This window comes from Candoia aspera, chromosome 5, assembly GCF_035149785.1.
Source record: "Candoia aspera isolate rCanAsp1 chromosome 5, rCanAsp1.hap2, whole genome shotgun sequence".
Taxonomy (NCBI): Eukaryota; Metazoa; Chordata; class Lepidosauria; order Squamata; family Boidae; genus Candoia; species Candoia aspera.
The window spans coordinates 115,480,430-115,507,271 of NC_086157.1; the positions used below are offsets into that span (position 1 = coordinate 115,480,430).

Here is a 26,842-nt window from a genome sequence, read left to right on the forward strand (position 1 = left end):
ATTTGGGGATGCAGTGAAACACACAAGTTGACCATTGGGGCATAATTTAGGGGTGCCTGGATCTTTGTGGGCAACTGTATGCATAACTTGATTTGATCACATGTCACATAACCTGTCCCTTGAGCTTTCCCATGGCTCTGTTCTCTCGCCACAGCCAGGCTCTCCCAATCTGATGTCCTCCAGATTTTAGCTCCCAGAACCCAGGCAACCGAACATGCCAGCTACGAATTTTGGCAGTTGAAGCCCAGCCAGAAAAGAAGAGCTGCCACATCTTGGTTGCAGAAAGTGAGAAAGCCACCCATGGCAGCAAAAAGATGATTTTCTGTATCTCTTCACGGCAATCAAAATGTTGTCTTCTAGATTTGTACATCCTAAGTCTGTAAGCCTACCTAGCTGGGGAAAACTGCATTAAGATCACAGCCACCTTTGCACAACACAATTGATCTGGAAACCGACTGAATCCATGTTCTCCATTCACTCAACCCACCAAGCCACACAGACGCAAGCCTAGAGTAATGCTGACCAAATTTAGCTGCTAGGTAGCTGGAGGAGCAGCCTATTATACCAACACAGCCGATCAGTTCGGGAGAGGCAACTTGGATTTGATATTTTCTAGGTTTGATAGAACTTCATTGAGATGGATGGAATAAAAACTGGACGGAAACTGGATCTCGTTGTACCCACTTCTGTTGCTGCAAGGCATTGTTTTCAAAATTTGCAGTACTTGTTTCAGAAGCTTTATTTAACCTCTTCATAAAATTGACTAATTAACCACAGGGGGAGAGAAGCTCTTGGAAGAAGACAAATGGCATTGTGATCTTTCCTTTCCTTCTTCCTTCCTTCCCCCAGCCAAGCTTGTGCGCAAGGGATCGATCTTCACAACAATCAAAAGGTGACATCTGGCAAGAATGATTCCTGTGCTGTCAGATCTCACCTCTGCTGTGGTCTTACATATGACCAGGAGGCTTTGCAAAATGCCACTGGCTGTTAAAGCTCAGGCCAGCCTCCCCTGCAGATGAGAACGGGCAAAGGACGGTCGTAAGGAACACAGAGGGGCAGCATAGGTGATGGGTAATTTCAGAAACGGGTAACCTGCTTCTCAGCTACAAAAATGGATCGGCTTATCAGTTGGCCCTCCAAAATATGAAAAATCAAAGAGTTATAATAATTAAATTGCAGAGCCAGTTAAAACAGCAGCAATGGCCTCAGAATGCAAAGAACCCAAATTAAAAGTCAGAACAGAAAAGGGAAAAACTAAATGTCTAAAACAAATGTTGTCACATGCAAGAGTTAGGGTTAAGGTGAGGCACACTGTTGCATTACCTTTTCAAAGAACAATTAAGATGTGGGATTTTGGGGTCGCAAAGAAGGTATCTGGAAGGCAGTGTCTCTAGAAGGCTTAATCACGGAATTAAGCCCAGCCAGGTCCCCAACAGTTCCTTAAAATCCTTCCCCACGCAAAATTTCTTCCCAAGGAGTTGGCTTTGCAACTCCTAGACATGGTGAGCTGTCCTTTGTGAAAATCTAGAAGTGGAGGCTGGATGTTGGAGCATAGCATCTGTTGGAGAAGATCTGGCTCACTGTTTTTCAACCTTGGCCACTTCAAGATGTGTGGACTTCAACTCCCAGAATTCCCCAGCCAGCTGGCTGGGGAATTCTGGGAGTTGAAGTCCACACATCTTGAAGTGGCCAAGGTTGAAAAACACTGCCGTAGTGGATCCTGCAGTGAGCATAGAGTAAGTCTTCTGAAGTACCTTCCAAGTCTACCATTGTATGATTTTATGATGCTATGAATGCCTAGCCAGGATTGCATATCTCCATACTGATTTATATTTCCCTGCAGCTTGCAAATTCCGGGACTTGTAATTCTAAAACATCTGGAGGTCACCAGGGTGGGAACAACTGTTCTCAGCAAAGACATCTCACGGGTGACAGAGACAAACACCCGTGCACACTGCACCTTCTAAACCGGTGCGCCAGGGTGCAAGTCTTTGCAGACAGAGTTAATTAAATGTCTGAACTGGCTAACAGCCAGGCTGAGAGCTCTTTAATCATCAGCTGGCACAGCCCAAGTAGACAATTGTGATTCCTGCTTATTTTGACAATTGGCTGCTGGGACTAGCAGAGGAACATTTGTCCAGTGCCTTGGAGGATTTGGTGAGGATAGAAAAGGAGGTGGGCAGGCAGATGGCATAGTTCAAATGCCGTGATTCTCATAGCCTTGTGAGTTAACAGCCGGGGAGAAACTGAGGCACAGAAAGAGAGTGGGTGTGTTTGTAGTCATCCTGCAAATTCATAATGTCACTATATTGCTGTCAGTATTATTATGCAATTATCACATGGACACACATGGACAGTTTATACGCCTACATCTTTTCTCTCTTTTTGTTACTGTGATGCTTCTCAGCTTTAAGAGGAAAAGGCTCTTCGCATTTCCCTTTTTTTTTTTTAATAGCCATCCTGGCTTTTGAAAAGGACAAGTCTACCTCCCCATTTTCCTCCTCCTTGTTCCTCTACTTTTGAATTTCCCTCCCTGCTTTTCCACTGTTCTTCTAATGCATGCTCAGCATCGCTGGATCTTTCCCCACCACCGAAGAGAGAAGATTCAGCGAAGACTGGCCTTTTCCCAACCACAAGCTTACGTTGCTTGAAAGCCTTCCTGTTTACCACCCTCAAAACGTTTGTTAAGTGCCTAGATCTCAGCAAGTACTCTGCCTCATTGTGTCCAGCTCTCTCCTTAATCCCTGCTACTAGCTCAGCCTTTTGACCACGAATCTCATCAGGAAGTTCCCTCGGTTGCTACTCTTCCTTCCCCTTTGCTTGTATTTTAAAGTTTAGTGATGTACCAGAAAGGTATAAAAATCAGTAGCAATATGCTGGAGGTTCATGTATGTCTGTGTAGAGAGAGAGGGAGGGAGAGGTGCCTGTGTTACACTACTCCCAATTCAGGAATTTAAAATAAAGTATCCTTGCCTTTTGCTATGTCTGCAAATGTCCTTAAATCTCCCTTTCTTCCTCTCGAATATCTGTAGCTAGGAGTGGAGATTGTGTTCACTGAGATTGGTTGATTCCTTTACATTGGATTGTCAAAAGAACAAATCATTTGATGCCATCTGAAGACTAGAGAAAAGCGCTTGCTGGACGCACGAATAATGAAGCAAAGCTTAGATATTTTGGAGGCGTTGTGTGAAGACAAGAATCGTTGGAAAAGACTCCGGGGCTTGGAAAAATCAAAGGCCACCGGAAAAGCATCTGATGGGAGACAGGGTGTCTTGACCTAATCACTGATGACCCAAGCAGGGATTTGCAAGGCTCTGCTAGTGAAATGTTGCTCATCAGCAAGAATTGGAAGTAGCTAAATGACTGAACCACAGCAACAATGAATGGACAGGGACGAAAGGTGGAATACGCTGGTACTTCCTTCTGGATTTCGCACTCCAGCTGCAAGAGAGAAACAGCCACAGAAGGACGAGAATCATGCAGCAGTGTCCTTAGAGGTTATTCAAACTGTGGGTGGTCCCCCGTTGGGCGGGGTGGCCTTCTGCAGTCTGCTGCCCACTGATGGGCTGGAGGTCAGCTGATTCATCCCCTGCAGGGCCTGGTTGAGAAGGGTTGGAGTTGAAGATGTCTGAAGAAGAGCTTCTGTCCTGTTCCTGGCCGGGAGAAGGCAGCTGGAGAACCAACCCAGGTGGTCATAACAGCTATCAGCGGATGGCTAAACACTTCCAACAACTTCACACCATTCCAGCTGGTGGCTCAGAGGCACAATCAGAGGGCCAGAATTGAATCTGTGTTAGAAGGGAGTTGGAGGTGAATTTAACTGGGATGTTTTCTTTGAATGAGGCCACAATTGGATGTTCCCATAATGGTGGGATTCAGGGAGCTGCCAAGATCTGACAACTGAGGACATTAGGCTAATCCACACTTCTTCAACCAGCTGCCCTCTGGATGGGGCGGGGGGCGGGGAACTGTGGCTCGTAGAATGGCTAGCCCTGTGGGACCAAGTCAGATTCCCCAACCAACATGGCTGTGGTGACTATGGACTTGGGAGCTGAAGTTCAGCCATGACAGAGGAATTCTGGGAGCTGCGATCCAAACACACCTGCAGGGCAGCAGATTGGGGACAGACTGTCCTTGGCTTTTAGCTTAGTGAATTACTGGGAACTTATATGCTTCAAAAACCATGCGGCCTCCACTTCCCAGAGCTCAGTCAGGAGACACTGTGAGGCTTCTGTGTTGACTACTTGGCCTTCCCAAGCAGGATCTTTTGCTTCCTGATCTTTCTCCTCAGGTTCCAACCTCCACTCCAGACCTCAGGGGACCAAATGAGAATGCAGTTCAGTTTATCTTCCATATACTCAGGACTTTTCCTCCACGTCTTCCCTTGACAACTGTCTCAGTGTTGGCCTGTCCGAATTTTACACACGATGAGAGACGTCCTGCTGTTTATTTTTTGGGAAGGCAAGAAGCGAAATTCTGCATTCTTCTCCACGCAGCACACCAGACCCTTTCAAAAATGTAATTCAGGGGTAGTTGATTTACGAAGGACTAATGACGCTCTTGATCTTGGCTTGCTGAAAAGAATTTAATTAAAATACATGTGTGCGTGCGCAGAGGGCCTCTGCCTCTGGGACCTTCATCAGAAATGATGTTGTGTAGAAACAGTTCCCTTCTTGCTTGGCTTTGTTGTGGAATTACGCCAAGAACAAAGCTCTCCCCAGTTCCGTATGAGTGCGCATGTGTGTGCACACATGCTTGTGAAAGAGAAAAAGTGAGTGTGTGAATCATCCATCATTTTATTGCTCTGAATACACCCAGAGATATGGTTTCGGACTCACATAGATACAATTGTTGGGTTTTTAAAAAATCTTTGTATGCCGCCCAGAATCATTTCTGTGAGATGGGTGGCCGTATAAATTATCTAAATAAACAAACACATTTTACAGACATACAGAAATTGTAGAGGGAAGAGGGAGTGGCCTCGAGGAACAGAAAGAAGAACTACCAAGACAATGGTCAGTTAAGAGGGGCTTGAGCCTGAGCTGAGGAAAGAACGTGAAAAAACGTCTCAGACAAGCCCCTTCCTAGTTCTTCCGAAGATGCATTGGGGGACAGGGAAGCCCATCCAGACTTGCCAGATGCTGTTACTATAGCTTTACAATAGAAGTAGTCCTGACCTCCATGGCCTTTGGTTTCCTAGTCTGGTCTACCTTGAAGGGCTGATAGAAACATAGGGAGCTGTTGCTATCATCCCCCCAGAGATACGTCTTGTCTTTGATGGCTGCACTCACAACTCATGCTGGGACAGAGGGGGACTTGCTTGGTTTTTGGCTTAAGGTGTTGTTTGCATTTTGCCCACTGCATTTTGTAAAAAGGGATTTATGCGTATTATGGCTAAGTGCAATAGGCAAAACCAGTCCTTGACCAGGTGGAAATTTCCAGGGCTTGTCCTAGCCTTACCATGACATGGATATGGGGCCCCTTCAGCCTTCTGTAATCTGGGCTTCTCCAGATGTGCAGGACTAGAACCCCCAGTATCCTCAGGCATTTTCTTCCAGGCTGAACCTTCCTTTCTTATATGCTTTATTAATTTCACATTGCAAAATTGTGACCGTCATCTACTCAAAGGTTGCTACAAGGTGGAATAAAATAGATGGCCTGGAAGTCACCCCTAATTTCATGGAAGCCAAGGATTGAAGTCCAATTTATCTAGGGCAGTGTTTCTCAACCTCGTCAACTTTAAGATGGGTGGACTTCAGCTCCCAGAATTCCCCAGTCAGCCATGCTAGGGGATGTAAGAACATCAAAAGAGTTTCAGATCCCCAGCACAACAGAACTCATCAAGTCATGTGGCACCTTGTTACAGACCAGAAGCTCCTCCTGATATCTAGCCTGAACCTCCTGCCTTGTAACTGAAACCCATCAGACATGGTCCTGCCCCCTAGGGAAATTTTAAAAAACCAGTCCACTTTTCCATGTGAGAAAGAGTGTGAAATATCCATTGTGACTGGTATCCCCTGACAACCCATCCACCACGACTCAGCCCAGTTTAGTAGTGTGGTTTGCTTAATGCCCATGGTGATTCACTTAACGACCGCCGTAAAATAAGGTCATTCACTTAATGACCGCTTTGCTTAGCGACCAAAATTCCAGTGCCAATTGTGGTTGTTAAGCAAGGACTACCTGTATACAAAGCTTGGCTAGAGTTCAGCTTCTTTAGTGACTTCAGCCCATTGGTTTTTTTGATGATTTGATGTGTTGGGAGAACCTCAAAACTAGGTAATTCATGAGCTAAGTTAAATGTGTAATGTCCAGAGTTCTTTCCAGCATTATGGAAAGATGCCATGGATTGCATCTCTGCCTATAAAACAACTGTTCAGCCAGTGAGAATTCCATTGTTTAAAAATGATGCACCAGATTGGGGGAAATACCTGTAACTCACTGTCTGAACAATCAAACAAGCTGAACTCTAGCCAAGCTTTGTATACAGGTAGTCCTCACTTAACGACCACAATTTGGACCAGAATTTCAGTTGCTAAGTGAAGCGGTCATTAAGTGAATCTGACCCGATTTTATGATGGTTGTTAAGTGAATACCATGGGCATTAAGCAAACCACATGGTCATTAAGTGAATCATGAGGTTCCCCATTGATTTTACTTGCTAGAAGCTGGCTGGGAAGGTTGAAAATAGTGATCACGTGACCGCGGGATGCTGCAATGGTCATAAATGCAAACCAGTTGCCAAGTGCCCAAATCGTGATCATGTGACCTCAGAAACACTGCAACAGTCATAAGTGTGAGGACTGGTTGCAAGTCAGTTTTTTCAGCACTGTCATAAGTCCAAACCATCACTAAACAAATGGTTGTTAAGTGAGGACTGTATTACACAAACACAGCCATTTAGGTCTTTAACTGCCCTGGTTAAACCTGTGTTGTGTGAACACAGCCTCTTTGGGTAAGCTTGTGGATCTTCAGTGCTGGATACAGTAAAACCTCATTCTCTGTGAATAACACGTTAAAATCTGTGTAATTAGAAATTGGAGGTCCCAGAAACAGACCGAGCCTTTTTCAGGCTACAAGATTAGCCACGGGCATTTTAGAGCCTTCTGTTTTAAAGCTTCAGCCCAGCCAAGTTATGGCAGAATGTGTTGGCTCTTAAATATAACAGTGGGATTGTGCTTGCTCACCAAAGGGCAGACTGCTGCTGAAAGCGGGATTTATGCCCGAGGCATAAAGCAAATTTGCACTCCAAAAGATCTTTTAAGGCAGGGTTCCTCAACCTTGGCAACTCTAAGCTGTGTGGACTTCAGCTTTGCTGGCTGGGGAATTCTAGGAGTTGAAGTCCGCACAGCTTAGAGTTGCCAAGGTTGAGGAACCCTGCTTTAAAGGGGAAAAAAATCAGGGAAGTTTTTCTGGGTGGAGCAAGGTGTTCTTGAACTTCCGTGCAAATGTCCTGCTTCCACATGGTAGAACTTTCTCTCCAGATTCCCTTGATTCTTCTCCCATTCACTTCTAAGTAAGAGCAGGAGGGCTTTCCATAAAACTGTTGGAAGGGACCTTAGAGGTCTTCTAGTCCAACCCACTGGCCAGGGCAGGAATCCTCACAGCATCCCAGACAAATGTCTGTCCAACCTTTGTTTGGAAACCTCAAGGGATGGAGACCCCACGACTCCATTCCTCCTTATTTCAAGTCTGGATCCCCCTCTGTAAAGCTTCCACCCATTGGTTCTTATCCTACTTTTGGGCTCTGAATAAATCCACCCCCTCTTACCTGGGACGGCCCTTCAAGGATTGGAAGACTGCTATTATGTCCCCCCCTCCCGCCTTCTGCCAGGAAGATTTTCCTAAGAGAGACACGCAGGAAGCGTCTGAAGAATGGAAAGAGGTGGCCCGCAAGGCAACTCCCCCACCCCAACTTCCTCCTCCACCTTCAGCAGCAAATTTGGCTCAGAAACACCATCGAGAGAAGTTCTAAAGGAATTCTCAAGCAACCCGAGAATGAGGTGGAAAAACGGAAGCCTTTATTTCTAGGCAATGAGTTATGAAGCCAATAAAAAGTGATAGGCAAAATGATTTAAACAGATATTAACAATGAGCCTGATGTTCAAGGTAAAGTACAAATATTTCAGTTAGCGGCTGGGAAACAGACGGAAGGGAAGAAAGCATCATTAAAAATCTTTCTATAATGTATTTCACTCTATAGCTCTTGTTTTCTTACTCTGTGCTTGGTATCTTGAGCTTCCTAAAAATCTTTTTAAAAGCTTAAATTAATTAATTAATTAATTAATTAATAATAATAATAGGAAGGGAAATAGGCAACATTATGGAAATGATTTGCTTTTCTTCCATGATGTTTTGACTTTCTGGAACAGCCAACAGACCTAGAATTCCTTAATGGTCTCCCAACCAAATCCAAACCAGGACTGACCCTGCTTAGCTTCAAAGCCCAGACTTGGTCATCTGGAGAAGGCTGCACAATTGTTGTTTAAAGTTAAGCAGGGTCCCTGGTGCTCTCTGAGCTTGGTTCTTTGCTTGCAGATGCTTCATTACCTGACTAGGTAGCATCATCGGTGCGAGAGAGGATGGGGTTTGTTCCCTGCTTACATATAGTGGCTTGCCCTGCCCGTGTTGGCTGGTGGTGGTTTTCTCCTCGGTAGTTCCTTGGTTAGGGAATTATTTTCTGCTTGATAGTTTGCCTGGTGTTAATCCCTGCTAATCTGGGTGTAGGCTGCTGGCGAGGATGTGTTCCGGTCTTTTTGTTTCCTTCTTAGCTTTTTTATTGTCTCTTTTGAATGGTGTGCCAGTGTGGTTTATCTCCATGTTTCCATTGCTGGCTGCTTTGTCCGAGTGCCAGGCCTCCAGGAATTCTCTGGCGTTTTTGGATTCGGCTTGGTCTAGGATGCTCTCAGTTTCCCAGCTGAAACTGTGGTTGAGTCTGTCCGTGTGTTGTGAGATTCGGGAGTTTCCATCGTGTCTTCCGGCTGCTAGTTGGTGTTCGTGGCTGCGCTCGGCCAGTCTTCTGCCCGTCTGTCCTACACAGTGGCTGCCACAGTCCTTGCACCGTGTGTTGTAGATGATGCCTGTTTTTCCTTCTTGGGCTCCTGGGTCTTTCGGTTTACTGAAGATGCTCTGGAGGGCTTTGGTCGGTTTGCGTGCTACGGTGATGCCATGCGGTTGTGACAGTCTGTTGGTGGTTTCTGAGATGCTTCTGATGTACGGCGGTGCTACCCTTCTCAAAGCTTGGGTTGGTTGGGCTGTGGTGGGTTGAGGGGTCAGGCGCTTTTTGGTAAAGTTGTGTGCGTATCCATTTTGTTGGAAGGTGCTGTATAGGTGGCCTGTTTCCTTTTTCTGGTGTTCTGGGTTGCTGCAGCGCACATGTGCTCGTCTGAATAATGTTCTTACACAGCTCCTCTTGTGGGGGGTTGGGCTGTTGCTTTGGAAATGGAGCACTGGTTAGTGTGGGTTGTTTTTTGACAGACTTGCACTTAGTTTCCTCTGCTGATGAGGATAAAACAGCTATGGAGGAAACAGAAAGGCCAAAGAAAAAGAGGGCGGGGACGCAAGGCGTTTAGCAAATGCCAGAAAGAATGATTTCATGTCCTGAAATGGGCAAGCACACACCAAAGCTGCCTGCCAGCTGGGCAGAGAACCACCAGAAGGGATTTAAAGCAGAAGTAGACCCATCCAGACATGCACATGCACACCCAGGCAGCTTCCAGGTTGCCCTCTGGTTTTCTTTAACTGGGCCTCCAGAAGAGGAAAGGAGCAAGGTCAGAAGCTTGATGAAAAGGGCTGGCTGTTGGTTGACCAGAGACTGTGCAGGGAGTGGCAGCCATCCCCAAGACTTCAGTCCAGGGGAGTCCAGGGGAGGGGGATCAAGATGGGGGGCAGGATATCTGGAAACCAAGTCCTGTGGGAATGGTGAAAGGATCTGGGTGTGTTTAGCCTACAGGAGAGGAGACCGAAGGGAGATCTGAGAGCCATCTTCAAAGAACAGAAGGGCCATCACATAGAAGAAGGAATGGGCTTATCTCCCATTGCCTTCAAAGGCTGGACCAGAACCAGAGGGTGAAAACTGCAAGGAAGGAGGTTGTGAAGAGAGCAGAAGATGACCTTGATGGAAATATGCAGGAACTGTTTGTTTGTTTGTTTTCCATAGCTGCCCATCTCAACAAGTGACTCTTGAGGCCCAGCAGAATCAGACTTGAAAGATTCTGGTATTGTAGCCAATTTCAATAAAAGTAGATTTAGCCTTCCTGTGGAGTTGATTTCATGGTCCAGTTTTCCTAGTGGGGCTGGCATCAATCTTGCAAATCTGATTATGCTGGACCTCCACCACCCTCTTATGCTCTAGTGAATTAGGGAGGTGTCTGTCCGAGTGATTTCTGAATGTTATTTGGGTGTTCTGGACTTTAAAAATGCTTTAGCTCCTTTTGCCTAAGAAGTGGAGCCTGCATATCTCCATCAAGGTCATCTTCCTGACTCTCTACAGAGGTCCAGGCTAAACATCAGGAGGAACTTCCTGACTATACAAGCCATCCACCCATGGAAAAGACTGCCACTTGGTGGTGAGTTCTCCTTCCCTAGGGGTCTTCATACAGAGCCTGGATGCTCTAGAGCAGGGTTTCTCAACCTTATCAACTTTAAGATGCGTGGACTTCAACTCCTAGAATTCTGGGATTCTGGGAGTTGAAGTCCACGCATCTTAAAGTTGATACGGTTGAGAAACCCTGCTCTAGGGGATTGTGCACTGAGCAAAGGGGCTGGATTAAATGATCTCAAGGGTTTCTTTCAACCCTGTAATTCTGTGATCCCTGACTGGAGATCAAAGCAGAACCTTGCTGGATGCAGAGTGCTCATTTTCTTCCCAAAGGTCAATTGTTTATTTTTCTATGAGGCGCCTATATATTTCTTACTGATATTTCGCTTTTTCTCTCTTTTTTTCCTTTTTTCAAAAACAAGATTAATTCATAACCTTGTTCCCTCCCCCCACCCCACCCCAGGAGGTTCAGCAAGAGCCATAAAATTAGAAGATGACAAAATAGCCCATTAGTCTTCTAATTCAGTATGTGAAACGTACAGCTGCTCTGTAATTCAATCATATTGACTTAAGAACGGCTGTTAAACTCCTGCCAAGAGAGAGGAAGAAAAAAACATTCATTTTTCTGGCCGGTGGACATTACTGGCAAGACCAGAGGTTGGCAGCCAGCAGCCCCAGGCCACATCTGGCACATGGAGTCCCTATTCTGGGGCCTCCAGAGTGCCTCCTCACCATGAATGCACCGTTTCTTGCCATTTTGAGGTGGGAAACTGATGCAAACTGTAGGGCAGCCCTTAAAATAGACACATCACAATTGAAAGGGCAGACAAGATCCTTCAAACTCTCCAAACACCTGGCCAGCTCAATTTAGCCCCCTTTGCCATCCTGAGCTCCCCAAGTGTGTTCTTTGCCCATCCTTCCTCTGAATAACTGTATCTGCAGAAGTGACCCCATAGAGAACTCTTTCAGAATTGACCCCCGCATAGATAACTCTCCCTATGATCCCTTCTCTCAGGAGATTGGCTGGTTCACAAAACACACTTAGCCCTGCTTCATTCAACCAGGGCTGGTCACCAAAGTCTTGGTAGGTGGCACATCTGGCCAACTTCGTTTGGGCTTGAAAGCAAAATCAGAGACTGGCCTGGTTAGTGCCTGGATGGAAGACTTTCAGGAAATCCCATGTGATGAAAAAAACATCTTGGACTCCATACCCTAATTTGCAGTATTGATCTGCTGTATTGTTTACTATTTACAGTCCTTTTTAACCACTTGAACCATGTTAACCAAGTACTATTTGTTTAAATGTTATCCTAAGCTTTTAATGATGTATTAGGGTATGTTAGTTTTTTGATGGTTCAGAATGTATTGTGTCTCTGCCTGTATTTTACTACCTGCACTTGGTTCTTTTATTTGCATAATCTCTTTCTTATATTCCCTCAAAAATATATAGCAATAAATGAGGAACAAAGATCTGTTAAAAAAGATATCTATCTATCTATCTATCTATCTATCTATCTATCTATCTATCTATCAGAGGAAGGCAGCAGCAAAGCAGTTTTTAACCCAGCCAAGAAAACTGCAGACTGTATCCAGAAAACTCATTAGATAAACCACAATCAGTTGGGGATCACGCAACATGCCAAGCCTTTAAACTCTGGTTGAAAAATGCCAGTGGCTGCATTCACACAGCTCCCCCAAAGTTCCAAAACTATCCATTAATTTTATACAGTTTAGAACAGAAAATTCGGGTTTATCAGTAAACACCAACTTATTTTCTGCAAAAAGATGATGAATCAAACCATAAAGAAAAGACAGGAAAATGCCATTTTCTTCTTTTTTTTTCCCTCCAGAAAAAGGAGAAGAGTTAAAATACAACTGCATTGTCCTCACATAAGTTCAGCAGAATAAAACATTCTAATCCATTCTTAAAATTCTTGGCAGATTCTGTTATTTCAAAGAATAAAAAACAGGTATTGCTCATAATCCTCCTGAAGAAGTTCTATCGATGTCAGTGTTTCTCAGCCTTAGCGACTTGAAGATGTCTGGGCTTCAACTCCCAGAATTCCCCAGCCAGCTATGGAGTTGAAGTCCAGACATCTTCAAGTCGCTAAGGCTGAGAAATACTGATCTATGTGGTCACTAAGAATCAGCACTGACTTGTTGGCACACAATCAATCAATCAATCAATCAATCAATTGCCAAGAAATATGACCCAACACTTCTGCAGGCAATGAAACTAACCACAGTAGTAGAATCAACTGTAACCTGTGATTTAAAGCCATACCCTGCATCAGTCATCACTGGTCTGTGGCAAACTATAGCTTAAGCCCGGTCTTGCTTTTTCTGGAGCACAAATGCCAGATCATGTTTGAACATCTGCATTCATTCATTCAACCAACAGCTCTATCATCTTTCACCAAAGATGGTTTGGAATTTCATTAAGAGAAGTTGTCGAAGTACCAGTTTCAAACACATTGTAGAAGTTTGGAGACCAGAAGATTGGGGTCTGTGTTGTCCTACTCCGTAAGAAAAGCATCCATCCCTGGTGTGTTACCGTTCCTCATCCTAACAGCGGTACATTTAATTCCTTCTTGGAAAGCAGACTTTTTGTTGACAGTCCAAACACAGCAGGGTTGGGGGAGATGGGCGGTGATATAAAATTAAATAATAAATAAAATAAAATAAAATAAAATAAATAAAATAAATAAAATAAAATAATAAAATAAAATAAATAGCCTCGTAATCTTTGATGTATGGTTTGGCATTACATATACGATACATCATAGCAGTCCTGAATCCTGGAGTAAAACTTTGAACCAATTCTTCCGCAAATGGGCTCACTGGCTGAATTCACAAGCTATGGATTGTTTTAACCAAGCTTTGTAGATTAAGCCACAGTTAAGTCCCATTGAGGTCAGTCAGAATCCATGATTTGCCAACCACAGTGGTTGGGTTGACCCAACTTGCACAGCCATAACCCAGCAAATGGCCCTGGGGCTTAGTGTAATGTGTGAACTCAGCCCCCATCCTGCCCCTGCAGAGAGCTGAAGCTGTCCCAAGCAAGCAGTAGTCTCTCCTGGCTTCAGGCCTTCCAGTTGAGGTGGGCTACAAATCCCAGCATCCTACCCAGCTGAGCTGAAGTCTTTGCTACCCTCCACCCTGTTTCTATAATGAAGAAGACCGGAAGTGGCTTGGCAGAGTCTGAGTGGCAGTGCCCACGACTTGTCTGTCTGATGGAAGAGACGTAGGGCAGGTCCTGCAGGCATTGAGAACTACTGTAGTGAGATGGCTGCCAGCAGAGAGTCCCTCATGGAGGGCCTGTTTTCCCTCCTTTGCACCTCTCCCCTCGGTGTCATGTTCACGTTCCAATGTCTTTGATACATCGTAACATTTCTCATGTCATTAGCTGGATGCGTGTTTCATCTTTCTCGGGAGGATGGGAGTGTTTATCTTTTGGCTTCGCTCTGGAATGTATTTGCATTATCTACTGCGCTCAAGGTTACTTTCCCAGGCTAGCAGCTCTGACGATTGCTAGCACCTGTGACGGGCGGGGCTGTTGTGAGGGAGGCGGGATACGTTGGCACCAAGGGTTTAAGTTTGTATTTGGCGCGCTTTTGCTCATTCTCAGCTTTCTCTGTATTTGCCTTTAGTTCCTTAATAAATCAGATTTCATATAGCAGCCTCTTGTGAGTCTGAGTATTTGGGCTAGGGCAACCATTACACTCGGTCCCCTAGGTTTTGGGGAAGACCCTCCTGTGGAAATGTGCGCTTCAGTTCACCCAGACACAACACTGCCAGTAAGAAAATCCAGGATTCAGTCAACAGACCTCTGAAAGGAATTGTCGCCCATGTTCCTGGAGGTCTTCTTCAGAGCTGAAGAAAGAATCCAGTAGAAAAAAAAAATCTTACTTTGGATACATGATGTAAAGACCCAGCCCTCTGGAGAAGGCTCTAATGCTGGGAAAGGTGGAAGAGAAGAAGAAGAAGAAGGAGAAGAAGGAGAAGAAGGAGAAGGAGAAGGAGAAGGAGAAGGAGAAGGAGAAGGAGAAGAAGAAGAAGAAGAAGAAGAAGAAGAAGAAGAAGAAGAAGAAGAAGAAGAAGAAGAAGAAGAAGAAGAAGAAGAAGAAGAAGAAGAAGAAGAAGAAGAAGAAGACAACCAGCAGCAAGGAGGAGGGACTCAGTTACACTGGCAATGGGGACACCTTTGGAAGACCTGAAAGACCAAGTTGGGGGCAGATCCTCATGGAGAAAATCTATCTATGTGGTCACGAGAAATTCACACAAATTTGTTAACCTGGTTACATAATCAAGCTATGTTTCTGGGTTCACCAGAACACTGAGCCGTCAAGGAACACCAAACCACCATCAAAGGAAGACCTTTGGGAATCGTTATATACATTTCTCCAGAGGTAATATGAAAACAAATGCAACAACAATGATTATTTCACATCTAATGGGCACCTACATGCCTCTTTAGAAAGACACGGATCAGGTGGAGGTGCCAAAAGCAACCTTTATTTGTACTTTTTGTGATCTCGTTGTCTGCTGTAGTGGCTCCCTTTGGACCGAAGATATTTCACATCTTAATGTTGTTCTGGAAGACTCCATGTTTTCCTTTTCTTTTTAAAAGATATTTGTGTTCTGTTGAAGTATACACTGATGGTTTGAAAATGAACAGGAGAAGTACAGAAACGATGCAGCATGCATTTTTAGTTACAAGGTAATCAATACTACCCATCAGTTACTGAATAGACTGAAGAATTCACTTCTATTTTTCTACCTGTCGAAGCATTTTGTAACCGGGAGTCCCATCTGGAAACAATTTAGACATCTCTTCTGTATGTACTTATCTGTAGGGATGTGCAGAGCTTCAGGTTCTGTGCAGGTCCAATGCGTGACCCTTGAGACAGGACCACAGAAGCCATGGCCATCATGAGATGCTCTTAAAAGGCTGGTCTTAGTGGAGGCTGAAGCACCCCCAGGAGCAATGGCAGAGGAACTGTTGGGCAGGAAGAGCCATGGTGCACCAAGAAGACATCCATTGTGTCTTACTCCCCCTGCTCCAAATAGACACAATTGGAGCTCCTGGTAGGTTCTGCTCAGGAGAACAGAATCCTCCGCAATCATGGCAACCCCCTTCACGTCCCTGCTCCCAAGAACAAAAACCTGGTGGGAGAATCTGGAACCAGATGATATCACCCAGATCTTCCAGTCATGGTTTGGTCCTGTCCATCCAGGACCACATCTGCCAGACGATAGTCTTATTCACTACTGACCTGTTGTTCCACCGAAAAGCAGCTGCAGCAGGAACAGCTGCTATCTCGATTTTCGGCAAAGCTTTGGACAAGGTTCCACAACCTACTCTGGGCAGGTGAGAAGACTGGGCTGAGAGGAACAAGATGTCCTTTAACAGGAAAAAAAATGCAAGGCTTTACATTAGGGGGAAAAAAGTAGGGCAGGTGGACAAGATGGGGGATTTATGGCTTAGAAGCATTACATCTGAGAAGGACTAGGGTGTGGTCACTGACAAGAGTCAGCAGTGTGAGCCAGTGGCCAGAAGGGCTAACGCAGGTCTGGGCTGCGTCAGAAGAGTGTGAAGTCCTTTCTCCCTCTACTTTGCACTAGTAAGACCATACCTGGAGTACAGTTCTGGGCACCACATTTCCAGAAGAGGATCCCCAGGTTCGGAGGAAGGTGACAAAGATGATGAAGAGATTTGAGGACATGCGCTAGGAGGACAGGCTGAAGGAATTTGGGGTGTTCAGTCTGGAGGTAAGCATGTTCAGGTGGATAAAGGGAAGACACAGGAAAGATGGTCAGGAATTCTTGTCCATGGCCATAGAAACTAGGACTGGAAATAACAGATATGAATTTGCTCAGATAGAAGGGAAATCGTCCTCACTAAGTTCCATACAAGAGTGTTACAGCCTCTCTACAGAGGTGGTGAGTTTTTGCATTCCTGGAGGTATTTAAGGAGGGGTTGGATAGCCACCCCTTGAGGGTGGTTGAGTTGATTCTCCTGCACATTGAAGAGGGTTGGACTAGATGATCCTTGCAGTCCCTTCTAACTGCCCAATCCTAGGATTCTATGATTCCCTGGGATGACCAGGTCTGAACCCCTGCCTCCTGAAATGACCCTGCTCCATCCATCATAACACCCTGGAAGTCCACAGTTATCCTCCCTAAGAAACACTTGAAGATGATCTTCTTCACTGGAGGCCTTCAAGCAGAGTCTGGATAGTCATCCCTCAAAAATGCTCGCATTGAGCAGGGAGTTGAACTGGACGACCTGCAAGGTGCCTTCCAACTCTGCTATTCTGAGACTGAAGATACAAAGCTCCTCCGGAATGAAACAAACAAACAAATCACACAACTTCACAACCAACATACCACCCCAGGCCCTTGCCCTCATAGAGGACCTCTGAAAGGAGGAGGAGGAGGAGGAGGAGGAGGAGGAGGAATAATAATAATAATAATAATAATAATAATAATAATAATAATAATAATAATAATAGGCCCAGGCCATGATTTAGGTTCTTCCACAGAACAGAAGCCAGCCTCTCCAGGGACCAGTCTCTCGGTGTTGGCCCAGCACGTTGTTCCCTGATTGTCTTCCCACCAACAGACAACGCGCTGAAGACACCCGGCAGGGAGAGAAGCATCCATAAACTAAGAAAGCCGAGGAGGAACCAGTGGGCATGGCAACCACAACAGAAATGCCCAGCGGGGCCAGGCCTCCTGGGAAAACACCTGAACTGACATGCCAGCCCTTGCAGACTGGCAGAAAATGCCACAGCTGCGTCAGTGGCAAGGGCTATTAGCACCGTGTTGATGGTTGTGCCTGTTGGTCCAGAAGCAGCAAAAAGTGTCATAACAACAACAGTGGCACAGGGTGATGACCGCAATCCAAGCACTGGGCATCCCCATCAAGAGAGGTGCCCATTACAAGATAAGTGAAAACACTGATGCGGTGAAAGCAAAATAACAGGATCCGAGCAAAGATTAGCTCAATATCATAGCAATATATATTATATATATATTTTATATACATATATATATATATATGATTTTATTGTATTTTATACTGTTTTATTGTGAACTACCCAGGGTCCCCCGAGTGGGGGAGATGAGACATAATAAAAATATGATAAATAAATAAAAAAAATAAACTACCAGGTTTGCAGAAGAGGTCTGTACAGATTTGTAGATTCTGGAGTGATCTTTTTTTTTTCCCCCTGCATAGAATAAAAACGGCTTTTAAAACAAATGAGCTGGCAATATCCCTCTGTATCCAGATACTGGAATGTGCTGATGGAGATGAGGAGCCTGGCAGGCAGCGCCTGTTTTGACGGAGCAGGATAACCCTTTGGACCTGAAAATTCCCCGAAGCTGCTGCATCAAAGCCAGGGGATTTAAAAGGCCTTGGTGCCTTTGTGAATTTCTTACACATTGCTGACACCGACCTTGACATGCCAGATTTCATGCTGCCGAGTCAGCGAACGATTGAGAAAAGGCATCCCTCAACAGCCTCACAGCTTGGTCCTAAAAAGCACTTTTCAGCTGGAAGAATGAAAGAGCTCATTGACTTTCATCCCGGGTAAAGAACTGGGCTGTCAATCATCCAACAAATAATAAGATATTATTCATCTAAGTTCTAATGAGCCTACTCTGAAAACTTCGGCACACATGCCTTGTTAGAGATACTTGCAGGACGTGAGGTAAGGGCGTACAATTTGATATACCCATGATAATGCTCATTGGTTGGAAAGAAAAGCAATTTTTGATTATTTCCTTTTTCATTACCAGATGCACTAACACAACAGAAGCAAAACAAACCACAGCGTGCTCTTAATGCAGGAGCCACCCTCAAAATGAAATAGAAACCATTTCTTTAAAATGCCAAATACCTCATGATATCACAAAAATCAAAAAGACGTTGGTATTCATGCATGAAGCAGAGAAGATTTGTGCCAGACTGATGCAGGATTGCACAAGCTTTCATCAAAATCTCATGAGATGCGTTGATTTGCAGTGATTCGCCCATTTTAATTTTTTTTTATATTAATGACATCCATGCCCTTGCATAATTCTGTGTGGCAGAAGCCAGCACGTGAACAGGTTGCTGATTTCCATCTTAATCAGCTTTATTGAAAATAACTGCCCTACCACAATTTAATCAGCATGCTTTTTTGAGTTGATTAAGCTGCCAATTTGATCTCTGAACCGGAGGGTGCTAGTTCTGGGGAGAGATCAGTAAATTAGCAACAGAGGACATGGGTTGTCCTGGGCACAGTTAACCAAGGAGCAACTCAGATATTCTAAGCTGAGATGGGTGAAAAGCTGTTTTGACCCCCCTTTTCCCCCCCATAAGAACATATGAATTGGCAGTTTTCTTAGTAAACAGAATTTAAGAAAATTGAGATTTGAAGAAAATCTCAAACGCTTAAGATTGGAAAAAAGTGAAATTAGGAGAAAAGAAACTGTTTGGTTCCTGTCCAGGCAGGGGGCACTGAATCCCTCTATGGTCCTTCCTGAAATGGGAGTGAATCATGCGTGTTGTCACTGTTCTTTCCTTAGATGCTCCTCACCATTAAAACCTTCCCATCAGGCAGGTTCAACATTGCCTTCTGCATCCCAGGTACCTATTGATTTGGTCAATGAGGTAGGTGACACCTTAACCTGGTTCATTTTTTTCTCTCTTTGCCAATTAACAGAATCCATAATACCTATCTAACCAGCAGACAGAGATTAAACCCTTGAATGTGAACGAAGGAGAACAATCTGATTGTCCAGAGTTCAACATCAACCAAGGATGTCAAGGCAAACGATTTGACCTCTGTGCTTTGGAGGTTCTCAGGTGATTCCCACTGCAACCTTTCCAAGGAGTTGTAGTCTACCCATCTGCACAGGTGAACGTGGAGGGAAGAAGGTCCTGCCTGCCCCTTGGTCCCACCCTCTCCCTTAAGACACCGCCAGGACTTACCACTTTGGGGAGCACAGAAGCAATGGCATCTTTGATGGCTTCCCGGAGGCTGGAGATCTCAATCACAGAACCAAAGCTCAACAAGGCCTCCTGGGGAGAGAAGGAATTTCCATCAGCAAACTGAGGTGGGTGGGTGGGTGGAACTCTGCTAGTTTAACAAGGCAGAATCCTAGAGTGCCTTGACGGATCTAACCAATTTGCCCAAGATGAAGCCATAACGAATAGATGCATTCTTATTGTGCCAGAAAAACGGTTTTGTTGGAGAAGAACCCAAGATCAGGCTGCTGAGACCCAGCCACTCCTGCATGCCAACTCAATCCCTCATTCCTTTTTTCTGGAATTGCCAGTTTTGGTGGTTTCACTCAACTTCCATGAGGCACCACAGGCCAATGGCCTGACTTACAGCCTCCCCTACCTGTGCCCTTCCTTCCTGTCTTCACCCCAGTCCTGAACATGCAGATGCGGGATGGCCGTCCACCCCACCCCTTCAGTAACAAAATGTGCTCGAAGTTCCATTCTTCTTGCAACAGTCCAGCCCCCCACCCCCCCCAGCACTCTGCCTTTTTCCTTTCGCCTTTACAGCAAGCTTTTACTTTACTGCAGAATTCTCCAACTGCCAGAGAGCATAAAGGAGTTATGGTATGGTATGGGTAGATGATTCGGGATTTGAGAAAGTGATTTTAGTGGTTTCTATTGATTCCTAAGAAGGAGATGAATACATTATTCCCCCTCCTCAGTACCTCTCTCCTGTATGAAGGGAGGGAGGGAGGGATGGGAGAATCCTTCCTTACTGGGCTAGGGTGGAGGTCAAAGCATCCTTTGCTCACAGCATCCTGATTTCTACAATGAGCAGAAGTGATTTGCAGAAACTGGACCAGTCTCGAGCAGGCTGTGAGGTGGAATCGAAAAGATTTGGAATCGAAAAGATTTGCGATGGGTAAAAGGAAAGGAGATACAGCTTTCCCAGGCTGGCCGTGCTTAGGATCCCAGCTGGGGCTATGAAATCTCCCTCTCCACCCGCAAAGAAGCTGCTTGCACCATCGCCACAATGTTGTTCTCACCTCACAGAGCAACAGATCTGCCACGTGCCCATCTGTGCCATTCAAGCTCGTTGGGAACGTAGACCAAGCCAAGGGCGTGCACAGCTTCCCCTGAGCTGCAGGGCCTCATGTTACGTTATTAACCCCAACGTGATCACGGTAGGAAATCTTCCTGCAGCTCTCCATCTGCGGTCCCCTGTTCCTTACCCTCTTCTTTCCTCTAGTTGGCTCACCTGGCACTTCCTTTGCTCTCCCTGCACTAGGAGTCACTATTTAGCTAGCCAGAAACCAGCCGCTGCTTGTTCCATGGAAAGCTGACCGCATTTAGCACATCAGAGCTTCAGAAACCTGCCCCAGAAGTCTGGTTGTGATGCATCTCTCTCAAAAAAGGAAACAGCAGGCTTTTCTAAAGCAGAACCGAGGACAACTCATGGAAGACGGGCGGATCAGTAAGAATTAACAATGGTACTGCAGAAGAGCCAGCCATGTTCGGATGGTGGGAACGGACAAGAAGGGACAGTGGATGGCCCACTTGCTGGGCATCCAGGAAAGTGAAGCAGGAGGGATAATGAAAGCCTTTTCCTGGCTCTTGGCATTCCAAAGTTTACACGGACATTCTTGGTACTCTCGGAGCTGAGTCGTTTGCTTGCAGATGTTTCAATACCCAGCTAGATAACGCCATCACCCACCCAACCAGCCACCCAATCTGTCACCCTAACAGTCACCCAACCAGATAAGGTCATCTCTCGCACGGATGATGTTCTGGGAGTCGAAGTCCGCACAGCTTAGAGTTGCCAAGGTTGAGGAACCCTGCTCTACACAGTTGAAAAAGCAAACCATCTTTTGCCCTGCATGACCTTCCCCACCCCACTGGGGAAAAGTAGCAGGGCCACACGCTGGCATTAAGACTGTCCCAATCTCCATCATGCCAGGCAACCTTCTGGCCTGATTCTGAGTTGGACTCACTTGCCGTCTTTGGAGGACGCTCCGCATCAGCCTCCTCAAGTCCCAGCAAGACAAAGCAGCGGCGGCCCAATGGCATTTCCAGCCATTTAACTGGAAGATACTGGTGGCTACGCACAAGGGTGGGAGTCTGTGGGCAAACCAGAACAAAGGAGTCCCTTTCATGCAGTCAACCGCCCTGGCTCTCTGTGCTGTCCAGCTGCAAATTCCCAATAAATGGCAATTCCGTACGTTTTTCATGCATCCAGATTCTTAGGGGGGAAAATCGGAATAGCACAGTAGCCTCAGTTTCCATCACAAAAGCAAAGCCCAGGTCTACTTCCCCAGGAGTTGAAGTCCGTGCATCTTCAAGCTACTAAGGGTGAGAAACCCCGCTGTAGGCATCACCTGCTACGAACCCGAGGATGGAATTCAGGTCCATTGTTTTCTGTGCACCACTGTTAGGAGGGGGAGCCACTGGTCTAGCTTAGCTTCTCAGGCACCTTCCAGAAGGATACTGGATTGGATTGGATACTGATTCCTTCCAGTGGTTGGGTGGCCATGTCAGGAGAAGCACCCCTGTTCTCTTCTAGGCCACAATCACTGGTACCCCAAAGAAGCATTGTAGCAGACATCAGCAGAGCCAATAGGGTTCCAAGTGGTGGATAAAACTCTTGCATTCAGCCTGGTTCTTCAACATTTTGATCTAGCGCAGGTCAACCTGTTGAGGAATTTTCCACTCCTGCCCATCTCAGACCATCTGGTTAGCTCTTCTGCATGTATGTTGCAAATAGAGGCAACATGAGAGCATGGGAGGACAATAGATGCATCTGCTAGACGTCTTCATTGAAGGACCAAGCAGACCCTCTAGACCAGCGTTTCTCAACCTTGGGAACTTTAAGCTGTGTGGACTTCAACTCCCAGAATTCCCCAGCCAGCTTGGCTGGCTGGGGAATTCTGGGAATTGAAGTCCACACAGCTTAAACTTCCCAAGAGTGAGAAATGCTGCTCTAGACATAGATGCCACAGAAGAGCTAGCTTCAAAAATCCCCCCTAGAAATCCAGGGAATCCAAGATCCTTGTGTTCTGGGTTCTCACATGAAGCTTGTGTTCTGGGTTCTCACATGACCAAGGCCCTAATGCTTACTTTGAAGAATGAGAAAGCATTTTATGGCGAATGCGGGTAGGTAAAGAATGACATCCAGGGGAAAGGCTTAACCAAGAAATAGCTGTTAGCGAATGGTTCCTTCGAAATAGGGGAGAAACCCTCCCTAAATGGCCCGGACCCCCATCGGCTTATGCCTGGACTAAAAACATCCCCTGACATTCTGGTTTAACAGAATTTAATTCCTAAGGTAGCCACTATTTTGAATCCCTGATATTTGTTCGTTCTTTCTCGGAAATTCAGCATCACTAGCCTGCTTCCTCTGCACGCTTCCCGCAGATCTAGCCACCTTGTGCTCCGCGTGGCATTCTTGCAGAAAGGCAGACTCCAGCTGAGTACACAACAGGTGTGGACTGATTTTCTTCTGGGAAACCAGAAGTTGTTGTCTCTTTAAGAAAGAACTTTTTTTAAAAACGCTCAGGGCTACCATGGAGGAAGACGGGGCTTGGAATCAAAGCATATTCCATGCGCAAACAGAGGGCTCGGAGGGGGGAGCAGAGACACACCCCCCACAGCTGCAAGGAGCATGCCGTTATGTCTCTGCTTGACCCCAACCTTTTCTTTTCACATCGGTTGGAGTGTTTGTTTGTTCCCCAGCTGTGATTGATGTTATGCTATTACGCCCTCCAAAAATGTCAGCGGAGAAACACGGCTATATTGGTAGATTAAAATCAGAGCTGGGAGCCTGGGCAGAGAAACAGCTCTCGGAGATGCCAACCGACTGCCCGGAGCACCCATTGAAGTCTGGGCAAGCCCAGCTGGGGCAGAAAGTGACCGTGATACAGGCAGTCCTCACTTAATAACCATTCATTTAGCGATAGTTCAGTCTTACAACGGTGCTGAAAAACTTACTTACGATGGGTCCTCGTACTTACAGTCGTTGCACATCCTGGTGGTCACATGATCACAGTTTGGGTGCTTGGCAACCGGTTTGCATTTACGACCGTTGCAGCATCCCCAGTCATGTGATCATGATTCAGGCGCTTGGAAACTGGTTCGCATTTACACCCATCGCAGCTTCCCCCAGTCACGTGATTGCCATTTTCGACCTTCCCAGCTAGCTTCTGGCAAGCAAAATTAACGGGGAACTGCGCGATTCACTTAACGACCACTTGGTTTACTAAATGACTGCTTTGCTTAGCAACTGAAATTCCGGTCCCGATTGTGGTCGTTAAGTGAGGACTACCTATAACAATCACCAGAGGATGAAGAGATGCTATATTTTTCTTTTCTTCCCGCATTGCTCTATTTTTAGACTGGACATTGGTTGTTCTTGACTATTATTCCTCACTGTGCTCTCTGTTTCGTTTATTCAGAGTGTTTTCTGTTTGAGAGGAAGGAGGGAGCACATTCCAAGGGGATGAGCGTTCTCACAGCCTTGAGAGCCTTGACCAGCAGACAAAGATATTTAGAGTAGCCCTGCCTTAGAGTTCCTGGGGTATTTACCTTTAGGTTAGTCAGGATAGGTTTTAGTCTGGCCAGATTCTGTTTTAAGGTGAGAACAATGGAGAACTAGAGTTGAAATATCGGCTCAGCGTGGTTCTTTGCTTGATCCCTTGACTTCTACCCCCAGGAGCTGTCAGCCCAAGAGGACCACTAGACTGCCCATGGAATCCAAATGAAGCAGACTCAGGTCTCTCCAGTTCTAAGTCCAAAACCCATCTTGGAAGGGTTGAATTGAAGCCCCTGCTTCCCCATCCAGACCCCCACAGCTTCCACACCCTGAGACAGAACCTCGGCAACTTCACTTGGGCTCCTGGGAGTGGAGATACACAACTGAGCATCACCAGCATACTGATGACACTGCTCCCCAGGCTGATGGATGTCCTCTCCCCGAGGTTCCATGTAGATGTTAAAGGAGAGGGAAGTGGGAGAGCCCTGCAGAATTAGACTGCTCCCCACCACCATCAGCCTGACTGGAACTGGCCCTGAGGAAGGAGGAGAACCACCACAAATCAGTGCCCCCCACTCCCAACCCCCTAAGCCAGTCCAGAAGGATATCATGGTCAATCTAAGGCTACCAAGAGATCAAGGAGGGCCAGTTTTGGGGAGCAATAGGAAAAGCAAAACTCCCAGGTGGACAGGGCCAAGCCATCCACCATGATAAAGGCAGGCTTTCTCCAGCCTCCAAAATCAGGGTGTAGCCAAAAGAACAACTACTTTTGATCTCATTTAACTAGGAACCTAATTAAAATCAAATGAATCGACGCAATCAATATGATAACCACTCACCTATTCTTCCTTCCTCACAGGAAAAAAAAATAACGCATAGGGCTACCAGATCCGGGCTGAAGAAATTGGAAATACCACTAGAGGGCAGCAAAGAGAGCCAGAAAACTCTTCTTCCTTGCTCCCATCTAGTGGACATCACAGGTTTTACAGGCCAGATCTGGTGGCCTCCCTCTAGAAGGGGATGTGATAACCACATTCAAAACTGGGCATGCCATACTTTATTCTTGCTCTTCGCCTCCAAACGAATATTCAGGGTTTCAGGGAGAAGGGTCTTCACCAGGCTCAAATTTCCCTACTTCAGGCACATGATGCAAAAACCTGGCTCTCTGCAGAAGTCAAGAATGTTGAGAAAGGTGGAAGGAAAGAGAGGAAGAGAACGGCCAGCAGGAGGTGGTTGGACTTAGCCACAGTGGTGACTGGTTCACGTTGGAGGACCAAAAGGACCAGGTGTAGGACAGATCAGCCTGGAGAAGGTCTATCCATGTGGCTGCTAAGAGCCATCACCAACCTGACAGCAAATAATAATAATAATAATAATAATAATAATAATACCACCACTTGAATACCATTGGCATTGACAAAATCCCCATCAGTCAATTGCAAAAGGCAGCCTTGCTTGGAACAGCTTCCATCCTGCAACAACACCTTTAATTTTATTAAACACCAACATCTGCCTGTCCCAGGTCCTTGAGAAGGGCTCTATAGGTGGACTAACATGCCAAATCTAGTTTAAACATCTGGCTGACTATACGACCTACCATAATGACAGTAATAACACTGCACTGAACCGGTCCAGTGCAGCCCACCCACTCCCTCCCTCCCTCCCTCCCTCTGATTTTGCTCCTCGCCACTAAAATGCCTGCTAACACCCATTTTTTTTAGCATGACAAAGTTTCAGTGGCCCCGGCGATGGTGCTTGCAAACAAACCAGCAATCATGGACTAAAAACACACCCTGGGCTTGAAGCAAAAGTTGCTTCCTCAACAGAACGGAGGGGAAGAGCAGGAGCAAAGCAGCTGGGAAGATTTCTCTGGGAACGCAGCTTCTGATCCCCCAAATCTTTTCGTGGCCATGGCTGCCCAACAGCTCGGTAGCCTGAGGCTTTTCCTCTTGCAAACATCTGTGGCAAAGCTCCGGCTTCTCCTCCGGCTTCTGGCCTTGAAGTCAAGAGAATGAGGGGAGTTTGCACAACTTCAGGAACACCTTCCAAAGCTCGGCTCATGAACTTCCCGCCTTCTGTTTCCGCAGAGCCCCACACGGTCAACTCATTCATGAAGTAGCAGGAAGAAACGTGGTGTTTTAAGCAATAACATAGTTATAAGGAGCTTACCGGCTTAATCAACCTTCCACAGCCTGACACCCTGTTGACAGGTTGGATTGCAACCCCCATCATCTGCAACCCTTACAGCTGCTAACTGGGGATGACTGTTGCCCTCCAGTGCACTGGGAACTGAAGATTGCCCTTCAGCCTCGGGGAATTGAAATCAAGACTTGTTCCCTCCTTGATGGCTGTAGATTTGTAAGTCACCCAAGATCCTGGGATACCTTCCCCCTGCCGTGGCTGCAGAAAAGCTTCTAAACAATGCCCATAAAGATTGGATGCTTGCCTGGTTCTGCCCGGTTCTCAAGGGGCAGGACTGCTGAGCAAAATCAGAAGACCAAGGCATAATCACGGCTAGAAGTCCCAGTTGCCAGCATGGTGTGGGTTTCCCATTTTTTTGAGGTTCAGGACTGAGCTGCACCAGGAGAGGGACAACTAGTAGACTTGAGAAGCCTACGAGCCCCTTCCTGGCCAGTCCAGGGTCTGTGAACCCGTCTTGGCAGGAAGCTTCTTTTTGGTCAGCCATTGCATGTTTCTGGATCCAACGCTGATGGATTCCCATAGTTGCTCAAAGACCAGAGAGAGAAAAAATAGGGGACAGCGACTTGGCTCCTGGTCA

At 46.1% G+C, this 26,842-nt stretch overlaps 1 long non-coding RNA gene across 1 annotated transcript in view; it reads right to left on the reverse strand.

Moving 5' to 3' along the window:
- Window positions 1-26,842, reverse strand: part of LOC134499347 (uncharacterized) — a 125,868-nt gene that overhangs the window by 15,973 nt on the left and 83,053 nt on the right. Inside the window, exon 2 of the long non-coding RNA XR_010068118.1 lies at window positions 19,524-19,613. This is a non-coding gene — a long non-coding RNA (uncharacterized LOC134499347). The remainder of the gene's footprint in view (window positions 1-19,523; window positions 19,614-26,842) is intronic.